The 13040-nt window shown below is 45.8% G+C and overlaps 1 protein-coding gene across 6 annotated transcripts in view; it reads right to left on the reverse strand.

The window, feature by feature from the left end:
* CADM2 (cell adhesion molecule 2) overlaps positions 1 to 13040 on the reverse strand; it is a 516203-nt gene that overhangs the window by 300215 nt on the left and 202948 nt on the right. The window contains exon 1 of one of the 6 annotated variants that reach the window (XM_054046932.1): positions 6366 to 6382. The exons of the other annotated variants lie outside the window; for them this stretch is intronic. The gene's annotated coding sequence lies outside the window, so the exon portion shown is untranslated. Of the gene's footprint in view, positions 1 to 6365; positions 6383 to 13040 lie in introns of those variants that run through there. 6 annotated transcript variants of the gene reach the window in all.

Here is a 13040-nt window from a genome sequence, read left to right on the forward strand (position 1 = left end):
ATTGTTTTTAACACGGTTACTTGTATCCTGGTATTACAGTAGCTTATACAATGAATTTATTGAAAAGGTTGAAGGGTTTATGGATCTAAAAGACTGACAACATTACAATTTTCTTTGGAATCACCAAAGTAAGCACTGAAATGCAATGCAAACGTGATAGGATTTACAAAAGAAATTGGAAACGTTAAAACAGATTTTTTGCCATGTAGGCAAGGGGCTAGAATGGTCTAAAGTGTTATACTCTAAATAGACAATCATAAATTTGTGACCTTTCTGAAAAATATAACAAGCTCCAGTTAAGATTTATAAGTTGAATGCAGAAATCTCTGATCTGCCATCTAATTTTCAGGAACTCCCATTGGGAGGAACTTTTTGCCTTCACAGAGGCACTTATGGAAGTGCAATTTGCTATTAGAAAGTGAAGAGATGTTAGTAAAGTACACAGGAAGCATAATCAGTTAAAAAATTAGAAAAAAAATTAGGTCAAAACAAGGCAGGCACAAGAGTACAGTAATAGGAGCAGGAGGGTGGGAGAGAATCAATCCTGTAGGATATTGCCCAGTATATTACTCAGGTAAGGAGATGAATCACACAAAGAAAATAAATAGCAGCAGCATCTCAAAGTCAGAGACAGGGCAAATAGGCTGTCTTGGCTGGGGTAGGGGGGAGGTAGGAAGCAGCCTATAGCATCATACTACAACGGTTGAGATCAGAGGCATTTAAGGGTAAGCTTTCTCTATACAAATGAGAAGGCAGGGTTGGCAGAGCACTCCCTGTGTGCAGTACCTGACTTTGGAACTCGCTTCACACTTGATCTACCAGACAGGACCGGCTCTAGGCACCGCATGCTTGGGGCGGCCCTTTTCAAGGGGCAGCATTCCGGCCCTTTGCAGGCAGCACTTTTCAAGGGGCAGCACTCTGGCGTTTATTTATTTATTTATTTATTTATTTTGCTTGGGGCAGCAAAAAACCTGAAGCCGGCCCTGCTACCAGAGCCCAGATTTTGTAACTTTTCAGACATGGTGTATAGCCCATCTTTTCTGTGGGCTTTTGAGGAGAGAGTGCGCTGAAGCCTGAAGGAATATTATGCTTGCTGGGGAGAGATTTTTATTTTGTTACTGTTGCTGGGGCATATTCATTGTTGAAGTGCAAAGTCTATTCCAATATTTATTATGAAAATTAAATGATATAAGCATATTAGAGCATGGATAAAAGCCTGTTCATCTTTTATAAATATTATTATCTGAAGATAATGTAGTGATGTTAACTCATTAGTTAATGCAGAGAGGTACATAGTGGGGTCCCCCCAAGGCTCTTTGTTGGGACCTGCATTGCTCAACATATTCATTAATGATCTGGAAAAAGGGTGAACAGTGAGTTGGTAACATCTGCAGACAATACAAAATTATTCAAAATAGAAGCCAGCTTTGGACTTAACTAACAGTTACAAAGCAGGAAGTAATACATATTGGAAAAAAAATAATTCCACCTATACATACAAAATGACAGGGTCAAAATTAGACATTTCTGCTCAAGAAACATCTTGGATGCATCAGGGATAGTTCCCTGAAAACATCTGCTGAAACTGCAGCAGAAGTCAAAAGTTGTTAGGAAAGGGATAGATAGACCATAATGTCACTATATAAATCCACACCTTGAATATGGTGTATAGTTTTGGTTACCCTCCAGCTCAAAAAATATATATATTAGAATTGGAAGAGGTGCAGAGAAGGGCAACAAAAATGATTAGGGGAATGGAACAGCTTCTTTGAGGAGACATTAAAAAGACTGGGACTCTTCAGTTTAGAAGAAGAGATAATTAAGGGATATATGATATGATAAAAGCACTATAAAAATCATGAATAGTGTGGAGAAAGTGAATAATGAGGTGCTTACCTCTTCACTTAACACAAGAACTAGGGGGTCACATGATGAAATTTATAGGCAGTAGGTTTAAAAACTAACACAGAGAAAACCTGTGGAACTCATTGCCATGGGATGTTGTGAAGACCAAAATCATAACTGGATTCAAAAAATAATTAGATAAATTCATGGAGGATAGCTCCATAAATGGCTATTAGCCAACATGGTCAGGGAAGCAACCCCATGCTTCTGGTATCCCTGAGCCTCCAACTGCCAGAAGCTGGGACTGGATTACAGGAAATAGATCACTTGAAATTGCCCTCTTCTGTTCATTCCCTCTGAAACATATGGCACTGGACATTGTCAGAAACAGGATATGGAGCTAGATAGACTATTGGTCTGACAAAGTATGACTGTTTTTACATAGTTCTATGCATTTGTAAATGCCAAAAAAAAAAAAACCATAAAACCCAATGTGAAGAAATGCAGGGCTAGAAATTCTGCCATCTCTTTTAGAGCAGCTTTTAAGGGAAATAAAACCTGATGTACTTATATTTTCAGAGAACATTTGACAAATTTAAATAATTAATTCTTAAGTCAAGAAAACAGATGAAAAGAGACTCAGTAGGCTGAAAACTGCCATTAGGAAGGCATAAAGAGATCAGCAGTAGCTGGAACCTTTTCAAGATAGAAAGAGGTCAGTGGGGTACTCTGGGAACAAAGAGGAGACTTTAGTGGCTTTATTATTTATATAAACCACCTAGAAGGTGGTACTGAAAACAAAGTTTCTAGCTTTGCTGCAATTGGTACACAGAAAAAAAAAATAAGAGGTTACTAAACCAAAATACAGTAAATCATTTAAGTAGTCCTCCTAATAGGAAATCTGAAGCCCTGAGTGTGGATAAATGTACAAATCATAATTATTAGAGGAAACACATGGAGAAATAATATCTGTCAAATCAAAAGGCATTATAACATTCTCAGCAGCAGTAAAGGAAATATAATGCAAGACCTATGGGAGGTCAATTGGATATATTGTAGAATAGTGGATATTTTGTAGGGCAGTAACATAAAATCCTAGAGCTAAATTCTATCTTCAGTTACATTCATACTAAGTCAACACAAGCCAGAATTTGATAAAGTGACTAGAAATTTCTAATGGCAGCATACAAAACTCACCACAAAATTTTTTTTTTAAATTTCATTAGTTCAGGTTCTGAACTAGACTCATATGAAGAGACTCCCGAAAAAAGATCTTTTGAGATTTCCTGTTTTCCTTAGGTACAGCTATTAGAGAATGACATGTCCTGACATAATTCCATCACCAAAGATCAGGAACACAATTTACTCTTTTGTTTTTGCATACAGATAATATCTTACAGTTACTTTAAAAATAGACTGCTAAATAGGGTTGCCAGGTGTCCTGTTTTTGACCGCTGACTGGGCCATTAAAAGTTCAGTTGATGGTGCAGCAGGGCTAAGGTAGGCTCCCTGCCTGTGCTGGCTCTGCGCGGCTCCAGGAAGCAGCAACATGTCCCATCCCAGCCCCTATGCATAGGGACAGCAAGGGGCTCTGCACGCTACCCCCGCCCCAAGTGGCCAACTGTTGCCAATGGGAGCTGCAAGGGCAGCACCTACAGACATGGCAGTGCACAGAGCTGCCTGGCCACGCCTCCACGTAAGAGACTGAGGGGGACATGCCGCTGCTTCTGGGAGCTGCTTGAGGTAAGCACCACCAGGAGTCCGCACCCCTGACCCCAACCTGTGCCCCAACCCCCTCCCCAGCCCTGATCCCCCTCCCACCCTCCAAACCCCTCGGTCCCAGCCTAGAGTCCCCTCCCGCACTCCAAACCCCTCAACCCCATCCCGGAGCCCACTCCCACACCCCAAATCCCTCATCCACAGCCCCACCCCGGAGCCCTTCCCCATCCCATGCCACAACTCCCTGCTCCAGCCCTGATCCCCCTCCTGCATTCTGAACACCTCATCCCCAACCCAGAGCCCCCTCCTGCACCACAAATCCCTCATCTCCAGCCCCACCCCAGGGCGCACACCCCAGACAGAGCCCTCAATCCTCCTGCACCCCAACCTCCTGCCCCAGAGAGAAGCCCCCTCCTGCACCCCTCATTTCTGGCCCCACCCTGGAAACTGCACCCCCAGCCCAGAGCCCATACACCCTCCCACACCCCAACCCCCTGCCTCAGCCCAGAACCCCCTCCCATACTCCGAATCCCTCACCCCAGAGCCTGCACCCCCACCAGAGCCCTCACCCCCTCCTGCATCCCAACCACCTGAGCCAGCCCGGTGAAAATGAGCAAGTGAGGGTGGGGAGAGTGAGCAACAGAGGGAGGGGGGATGGAGTGAGTGGGGGGGTGGGACATCGAAATAGGAGCGGGGTAGGAGTGTTTGGTTTTGTGAGAGTACAAAGTTGGCAACCCTACTGCTAAAGCCCTTTCCTAAATGTTTAGCTATAGTAAACAGACAAAATGGAACTTTCAGTTCTTCTACTTTAAAGGGAGAGGTAATGTAAATATATCTTGATTGTGCTAATTAGTTCTTTTTGAGGTGAAATTCACGTCACCAGCATAAAATCCAAATAATTGAGTGATTCATAGTCAACCATATGGGGACACAAGGATGGTTAAATCCAACATCATCAACTGAGAGTTAGGAGCATGGGGCAGCAGCACTTCCTACAGAATCTGCTACTCCAGCCACTTTGTGCCACTTAAACAGCATGTTGGGGCCATGTAAACAATCTCATGACCCTTCTCCTTGACCCTCTCCATGTAGCCCATTTTGGGGGGGGGGGGGGCATGTGTGCAGATCACAGGGATTGTCTACATGCAGTGGCGTATTATCGCCTAGGCCAACAAGGCCTAGGCCGGCAAATTTGTGGGTGCAGCAAATTTGGTCGCTCCCTCCCCGGCACTGCCCCAACTCCACCCCTTCCCCAAATCCCCGGCCCGGCCGCGCTTCCCTCCTTCCACCTCCCTCCCAGGCTTGCTGCGCGAAAGTGCTGGGAGGGAGGAAGGAGAAGCAAGTAGCGGCACGCTCAGAGGTGGAGAGGAGGTGAGCTGGGGCCGGCGGGCGTGGGGAGTAACCCTTGTGGGAGGGGGGGGAAAGGGAACTGCTCCCCGCCCCAGCTCACCTCCGCTCCACCACCGCCATCCCCCGAGCACACCGCAACTCCCCTTCTTCCCCAGGCTTGCTGCGGGGGAGCAGAGGTGAGTTGGCATGGGGGGGGGGGGGGAGGAGGGCGGCAATTTTTTCAGGGCCTAGGGGCAGCAAATTTGTTAATCCAGCACTGTCTACATGGAGACTTAGTACCCAGCAAGCCAGGGTGACAATGTACAGCGAACTAGCCTGCCCTGCAGTAAGTGACTGCATGAACCTTGCCACACATCACGAAGTTCTATAATGTACTTTGATGTAGTACTATTTAAAGAGCAGTATGTCAAAGCACACTATGGAACTTTTACTGCATGGCTACAGGATCCACATAACCAGTTAGTGTGCTGGACATTTGCACCCTGGCTTGCTGCACACTAGGTCTTTGCATAGACAAGCCCCTCGTGTGGCCTTTAGAGGGAGCAGAAACCCCTCGTGCAGCCAACTCTGCTCATGGCCTTCCTAACTCCGGATCCCTGGTATGCAAACCCAAGGTGTGACTGAAATGTCTGAAGGACTTTGCAGTAGTTCTCAGCTCCTGGGTGAATTTCATTCATAGTTTTCGTTATTATTCTCTTTCCATCAAAAAATATAGATATTAAGACTCTGATCCTACATGGAGACCAACATGCTGATTCTAGAAGACTCCTGAGCCAGTGAGAGGCCCCAGTGAAATCCCTATGGTCCTCAGTACAGGGTTGGGCCCTGATTCCTCATTAGTTCTTACTTCCTTTCCACCCCTTTCCACCAATCCCTTTGGTGTATAAATACTAAATCACACACACTGAACAGAAATGTACTTTTTAACTGCACAAGTAAGAGACATGCAAAAATAACCAAAACAATCATATGATCATTTGTGGTAGCCCATTTATCTCCCCTCATTACTTCTATTGTCTTCACCCATTATGATGTTTCTAAACACTGACTGCAAACCCTTCAACGGGATTTTATTTGGCCCAAATCTGACACCTGACTGGTATGTCCATGTGTAGTATTGCCAACCTCAAGAGATTAAAATCAAGAATGAGCCCCCTCCCCAAAATCATCAGACCCCCCCCCCCCCAAAAGATAAATCCTATTATATTGTGTTTTCTGTCTTTTGATTTTTGAACTCTCCCCACCCATCACCGGTATGTGTGTGTGAGAATTAGTGTTGCCCATTCTCCCAAATGTAATGGGTAAGGTGACTTTGGCCCCTGCTACAGGAGCTATCGTCCACACATCTGTCCATCCTCTGCCCAGCAATTAATCCTGTCCTCCACCCCCAATCAGTTCTGTCCCCATACAGACCCCATCCACTCAGTTCAGCTCCCCTCCCCCTGCCTCACCTCTGCTCCCCCTGGGTTCTTCACACCACTCTCCCAGGACTGTGGGGAGATGCAGAAGGGTCCCCTCTCTCCTTTCCCAGGCTGTGGGGATGCAACTCCAGGCACTCTGCAACCTCTTCCCAGGGCAAATACTGATGGGAAGGAGGATCAGGGATATCATATTGTCCTTGTTGTTCACAGGAAGGGAGGAAGCAGAGCTGCCCTTAGCTGATAGGCTCTTTGCTCCCCACCGCATCCCTTAGAATCATATAAGATTGGGGTTGGAAGAGATGTCAGGAGGTCATCTATTCCAACCCTCTGCTCAAAGCAGGACCAACCCCAACTGAATCATCCCAGCCAGGGCTCTGTCAAGCCAGGCCTTAAAACCCTATAAGGATGGAGATTCCACCACCTCCTTAGGTAACCCATTTCAGTGCTTCACCACGCTCCTAGTGAAATATTTTTTTCTAATATCCAACCTAGACCTCCCCCACTGCAACTTGAGACCATTGCTCCTTGATCTGTCATCTGCGATCACTGAGAACAACCTAGTTCATCCTCTTTGGAACCCCCTTTCAGGTAGTTGAAGGCTGCTATCAAATCCCCCCTCACTCTTCTTTTCTGCAGACTAAATAAGCCCAGTTTCCTCAGCCTCTCCTCATAAGTCATGTGCGCCAACCCCCTAAACATTTTTGCTGCCCTCTGCTGGACTCTCTCCAATTTGTCCACATCCTTTCTGTAGTGGGGGGCCCAAAACTGGACGCAATACTCCAGGTGTGGCCTCACCAGTGCTGAATAGAGGGGAATAATCACGTCCCTCCATCTGCTGGCAATGTTCCTACTAATGCAGCCCAATATGCTGTTAGCCTTTTTGACAACAAGGGCACACTATTGACTCATATCTATCTTCTTGTCCACTGTAATCCCCAGGTCCTTTTCTGCAGAACTGCTACTTAGACAGTAGGTCACCAGCCAGTAGCAGTGCATGGGATTCTTCCGTCCTAAGTGCAGGACTCTGCACTTGTCCTTGTTGAACCCCCTCAGATTTCTTTTGGCCCAATCCTCCAATTTGTTTATGTCACTCTGGACCCTATCCCTACCCTCCAGCATATCCACCTCTTCCCCCAGTTTAGTGTCATCCGTGAACTTGATGAGGGTGCAGTTCATCCCATCATCCAGATCATTAATGAAGATGTGGAACAAAACTGGTCCCAGGACCAACCCCTGGGGCACGTCACTTGCCAACTAGACATCGAGCCGTTGATCACTACCTGTTGAGCCCGATGATCTAGCAAGATTTTTATCTACCTTACAGTCCATTCATCCAATCCATACTTCTTTAACTTGCTGGCAAGAATACTGTGGGATACCCATAGAATAACCCTTCCGCCTGCAGTTCTGCCCCTTCCGCCTGTGGCCCTACCCAGTTCCACCCACTGTTTGCACCATTCCAACTCCCACTGTGGCCCCACAACCCGTTTGCTTTCTCACCCCTCTTTCTTGGGGCCCCAAAACCAGGAAGCTCTGCCCCACCCAGAGCCACAGCAGGGATAGCTCCTCCAGTCCTGAAGCTGAGGCAGAGACCTAGAGCTCCTCCAGTCCCTGGGTCACAGCCGTGGACTCGGTGCTGGGGTTTCCCACAGTGCTCCTGCCAGGGAGTGGGGTGGGAGTGCATGGGCTTCCCCCACCCTGCTTGGCGCTCCTGCCTGGGAGTGGGGTCGGGTTGCAGGCGTGCCAATTGGCCGGGGCCCCAGGGCACAGGCCCTATCAGCCCAGTGGCTAATCTGCAGTCTCTGCTCTCTTGGGGTTTGGACCACTTTTTCTCGGCAGACTTTAAAAACCTCTCTGGCAGGGTCTGCAGGGGAACCCAGGCCTGCCCATTCCTCTGGGTTCCAATACAAGCTGAAGCAGTTGGAATCAGTTTCTTGCACACTCTTACTGCTGCCCACCACACCTCTCTCAGAGGCTATTTCCCAAACTCACACTCCGTTTTCCTCTCTCCCAGAGAATCTGCTGGTTTCCTGGGTGGCTTCTCACCAATCTGTTTAGCAGGCTCAGTTGCTCAAGCAGCCACCCTGCTCTTCTGCAGCTGTTGTGAGGCCATCAATCAGCCCCAGCTGAGCAGGCAGCCAGTTTCCTTATTAACCTTTAAGTGACCAGGAAAGTCTATACACCCCTGACAAGTCCCAAAGACTTCAATAGGGTTCTGTACAAGAGTACCCTGGGCCAAGTCAGTTGCACAATCAGAGCCCTTGTTTGCAAAGTGCCATGCACTCTTATGACACTTTGGCCAGGTTTTTGTAAGAGTTCAGCACCTACAATCAGGGCCAGAGTATTAAGAGAGCTCCCATTTATACACCACATAAAATGGTCAGATTTTCAAAAGAGCTCAACTGAAATGTACCAAGCTGTTCTGAAAATCTGTGCAAGTGTCACAGAGAGAGCGTGCTGGCAGCTGAGCACTTCTGAAAATCTGACAAAATAAAATAATTGAATAATAATGAATTTGTATCAGAACTCAAGTATTATCACTTGGGGGCTGGGAGAGGAGGGAAATACATGAAGAAGCTTTTGGTCGCCGATTGTGGGGGGGAAAGCCATTTACTAGATAAAATTAAAATTAAAAAAAGAAAACCACAGGAAAATGAGAGGAAGTGAGGAAAAAAATGAACAAAGTTTACATAGTAAAAAATACACAGCAATACATCCAAATATGGAAAAATACTGCATTTACAATATAAGAGGTTCAATTCTTAAGACATTTTAAAATAAAGATAGAAAGATAAGAGGAATAGGAAAACAAAATATGAGTATCTCACAATTGCTTTTTTAAATTTATTATTATTTTATCGTGTTATTCATTCTGAGCCAGAATCACAAAATCTAATAACCAAAGAAGTGGTTTGTTACAGTGAGCACTCCTACTCCCTTTCTGACCTTTATGCTCTCCATCTTCTCCTTTTCCCTCACCCCAAAACTCTGAAATTGCATCTTCCCTGGTGCTGCTGAAACCATTTCCTCTTAAGAAATTTTCTGATCCTTCCCCCACTTAACCCCAACCTTTTGTGATATTTGTGACTGACAGATTCTTTCGTGGGAGGGATTTAAATTCTCTTGTAACAAACGATGCAACTTTATTGCACTTTGGAACTATTAGATGCATTTTAATTGAACCCATTAAACTTAAAAGAGGGGCTTGTGTGTATGCATATTTAATCTGTGATGTGATTACCAACAGCATTATTCTATTATCTTCTTCCAAGTTTCAAGAATTTAAAAATGTAAGAAATTGTTAGGATTTTTTATTGTTTCTTCTAAGGGGAGATGTGATAGTTGGCATGTTTGCAAGACAATTATTTCTCCTAAAAAACCTGTGAATGTCACTGTCGATGTCCATTTGTTTCACACAAATAAACAAATACCCAAAACCAAACATGTTGGGTATGGAATTCACACAAGAAAACAAATACAGTTTTGTCCTGGTTTTTTGATACACTCCTTTCAATTGGCCCCATCAAGCAGCCACCAACCGAGCTGATGAAATGCATGACAGATTGTGGAGCACCTGCACTCAGCCAATTGTCTCACCACACCAGGCCTGTCCCAGGTTGACAGCCTGCCCCCACCTCACTCCTTCCAGTGACAATGTGTACTGCACTTCGCTATCCCTAGGTTAGTTTGTTAAGTCTGCTTTGTTCAAGCTCACTGTGATTTTACTGTGCATTTTATATTGCTATTGGTACGACTGCTCTGGATTTTTTATAAAACAAATACAAAATGAACCATACTAAAAACAGTAGAGGATGCTGTAGAATTGTATAATTACTATTTCCATTAAAGCTGAGAAACTGCTTCAAGTCAGACAAAATTTCTGATTCATATTTTGGCAGTTTTCTTGTTATGTAACAGAGCTTGAGGCCTTGACGGATACAAGGATGCTGGCTGGAAGAACAAGCAGCATTTGGGCTATGAATACACAATATTATGTGGAAATCTCAATGTTGTCTCAATATTGGAAACAGGGCCGGCTCTAGGGTTTTTGCGGCCCCAAGCAAAAAAAATGTTGGCGGCTCCCTCCTCCTTTTTTTTTGGCTTTTACACATGTTTACATACTGGGGAAATAATCGCAGAATATAATCACACATCAGCATGTTTAGTTGACTCTGTTGCTGCAAATTTCAGAGCAGAAAGTCCAAGGAAAATCTTTAGCTCCTATTTGAGCTGAAATAAAACAGTGCAGTTAGTCAAACTGATCTTGGGAGTTGCATGCAGGCTGATATGAACATCTAGGTAAATCAAAACTGTTAAAACTCAGTGATCTTTCACTTGTTAAAGAACATGTGTCACTTACTCTGAAGAAAAAAAAATAGGAAAAAGGCTCATAGAAAATTAAATTGCTCCAGGAAAAAAAAAAATCCAACTCCCCAAGGAACAGGAAGTGAGATACTTTATTACTATACATTGATCTGTCAATGCCACTCACGGAAAGTCTGAGCAATCAAGCTGCAGCAAATATATGATGGTTACAGATATCTAACTAATGTTGAAATTAGTGGAGTTGAAAAGCTCAGCAGTGAGTGGCTGCAGGGATGGCTGCCACACCTCTTTCTGCTGTTAGCATGTGAGAGGAGGCCAGTCTGGGAAACAAGGCTGAAATTGACCATGTGCCAAGAAGGAGAGTTGAGCAAGGAAAACCCACAGTAACATTCAACCTTAAACCGCAAAGGAAAAAAAGGAAAAAGGCAAGGGGGGGGGGGACAACAGGAAGGCGAAGGGGTGGCTGACTGTGCTGCTGAGCTGGGAGTGTGTGTGTGTGTGTGTACGCGCGCATTATCCAGGTCCAGCCTCTGCTAGAGCCTGTCCAAAAAGGCTCTGCGGAGGAGCAGAGCAGCAGCTAAGGCCACTGGGGAAAGCTCTGGGGGAAGCGGAGAGAAGCAAGGGCAGCCAGCAGCAGCCCGGCTCCAGGGAAGGGAGCACATCAGCTGGGGAAGAGGAGAGCGGGGGTCGGGAAAGCACCGTGCTCCCTTTGCAAGCTCCTACTGGTTTCAGATCCTCCTTGTGCTCCAGTTCATCCGGGGCGGGGGACAAAGCCCCGGAGCAGGATCCCGGAGCAGCCTCTTCCTGCAGCCGGGTGGGGAAGAGCCAGTGGGAGATTAACAACGCGCGTCCGAGTCCGAGGCAGAAGGAGGCGACATCGCCTGGCCACCGCCTGGCACTTACTGTCCACAGGCTGGAGCGCAGCCCTGGAGACCGCAGCAGCTGGTCTCGGAGGAGCCGGACCTGGTGATCGAAGTGTCCAGCTGGCGGATCCGAGCCCACAAGTTGGTGCTGGCGGCCAAGTCCCCGGACATCCTGCAGGTGAAGGGGGTGAGCTACGGGGTGCTGCGCCTGCTCATCGACAGGGCCGGCATGGGCGACATGCGCCAGGACAACCTGGCCGAGGTGGTGAGCGGCGCCTGCGTGCTGCAGATGCCCTGTGCTCTGCACTGTGCGGCTGAGGCCATGCGGTCCCAGCTGTACCTCCACCACTGCTACCAGCCACTGTGCCACCCCTGGGAATGTGCCGCCCCAAGCAGGTGCTTGTTTTGCTGGTGCCTAGAGCCGGTCCAGATTGGAAAGCTCTGAAAGAAACCAGGGCCAATTATTTCTCCAATAAAGAGCAGCCAGAAACTTTATTTAGAACTATTATCACTATTATGAATCCCAGTTTATTCCTCTGAGGAAGAGCTAGAGTGTGAGGAAAACATGTCGATAGTTTTGTGAACTTTCTGAAAACTGCAGAGCTCATACCATTTCTATATCTTCAAATTTTCTTCTGACTCATATTATTTATTGATTCTAAACTACATCCCGTAGTGTAATTTTGAGATTTTAAACTAGTTGCAGTGCTTATTATTACTGGATGAATTATTGCACTTGTGACCCACACTTACTGTCTTGATTTGCTTTGGCCTGTTGTACTAATTTCTGGACGATAAATGCTAATTTTAAATAAATAGATAGATAGATGAAGTTATCATTAACACATTATTTTTACATTTAGAAAGATTCCCACACGCAGGGAAGATTGCATCCTGATGGAGGATGTGGTTTATGCTCCCAACTTCCTCTCCCAAAACAGTAGGGGGACTGAAGAAGTATGGTATGGAAAACTAGAACTGAGGCTGCCTGCCATTTTATACACTTCCCAACTGTTTTCTTCCAGTGAGAGCAGGAAACAAATAGACAATTCCTTTCAAATTTTTTTATTTGCAACTAATCCCAATTGAGCAATCACTTAATACCTTTGGTGGGAACACAGAGAAAGGAACAGCAGTACATATTTCAGGTGCCTCTTCACTACTATTTTTCTCTTCTCAATACAGCCTAGCCACTCAACCAGGCAAAGCATATTTAGCTTTGCACTCCTCACAGAGATGGCTTTCAGACTTCTTTCCTCTTTGAGCCCTCTTACCCAGTGATCCCTACTGGATGAGTGGAGAGGATAAAGAGACTATGGACTGGATTTTGAAAAGAGCACAGCTCCCATTTAGGCACCAAAAAAGTAAAGAGATAAAGAACTAAACATGTTGGGTATGGACTTCTTTTAGATGTAAATGCTCTCTGTGGGCTGGTGTGTTAATGCCACAGCACCCCTTCTGGCCAGGCAGAGAATTGCACCAGAGTTTACTCAGTCTGGCAGGATGGTCAGTTGGT

Source organism: Malaclemys terrapin, chromosome 1, assembly GCF_027887155.1.
Source record: "Malaclemys terrapin pileata isolate rMalTer1 chromosome 1, rMalTer1.hap1, whole genome shotgun sequence".
NCBI classification, from domain to species: Eukaryota; Metazoa; Chordata; order Testudines; family Emydidae; genus Malaclemys; species Malaclemys terrapin.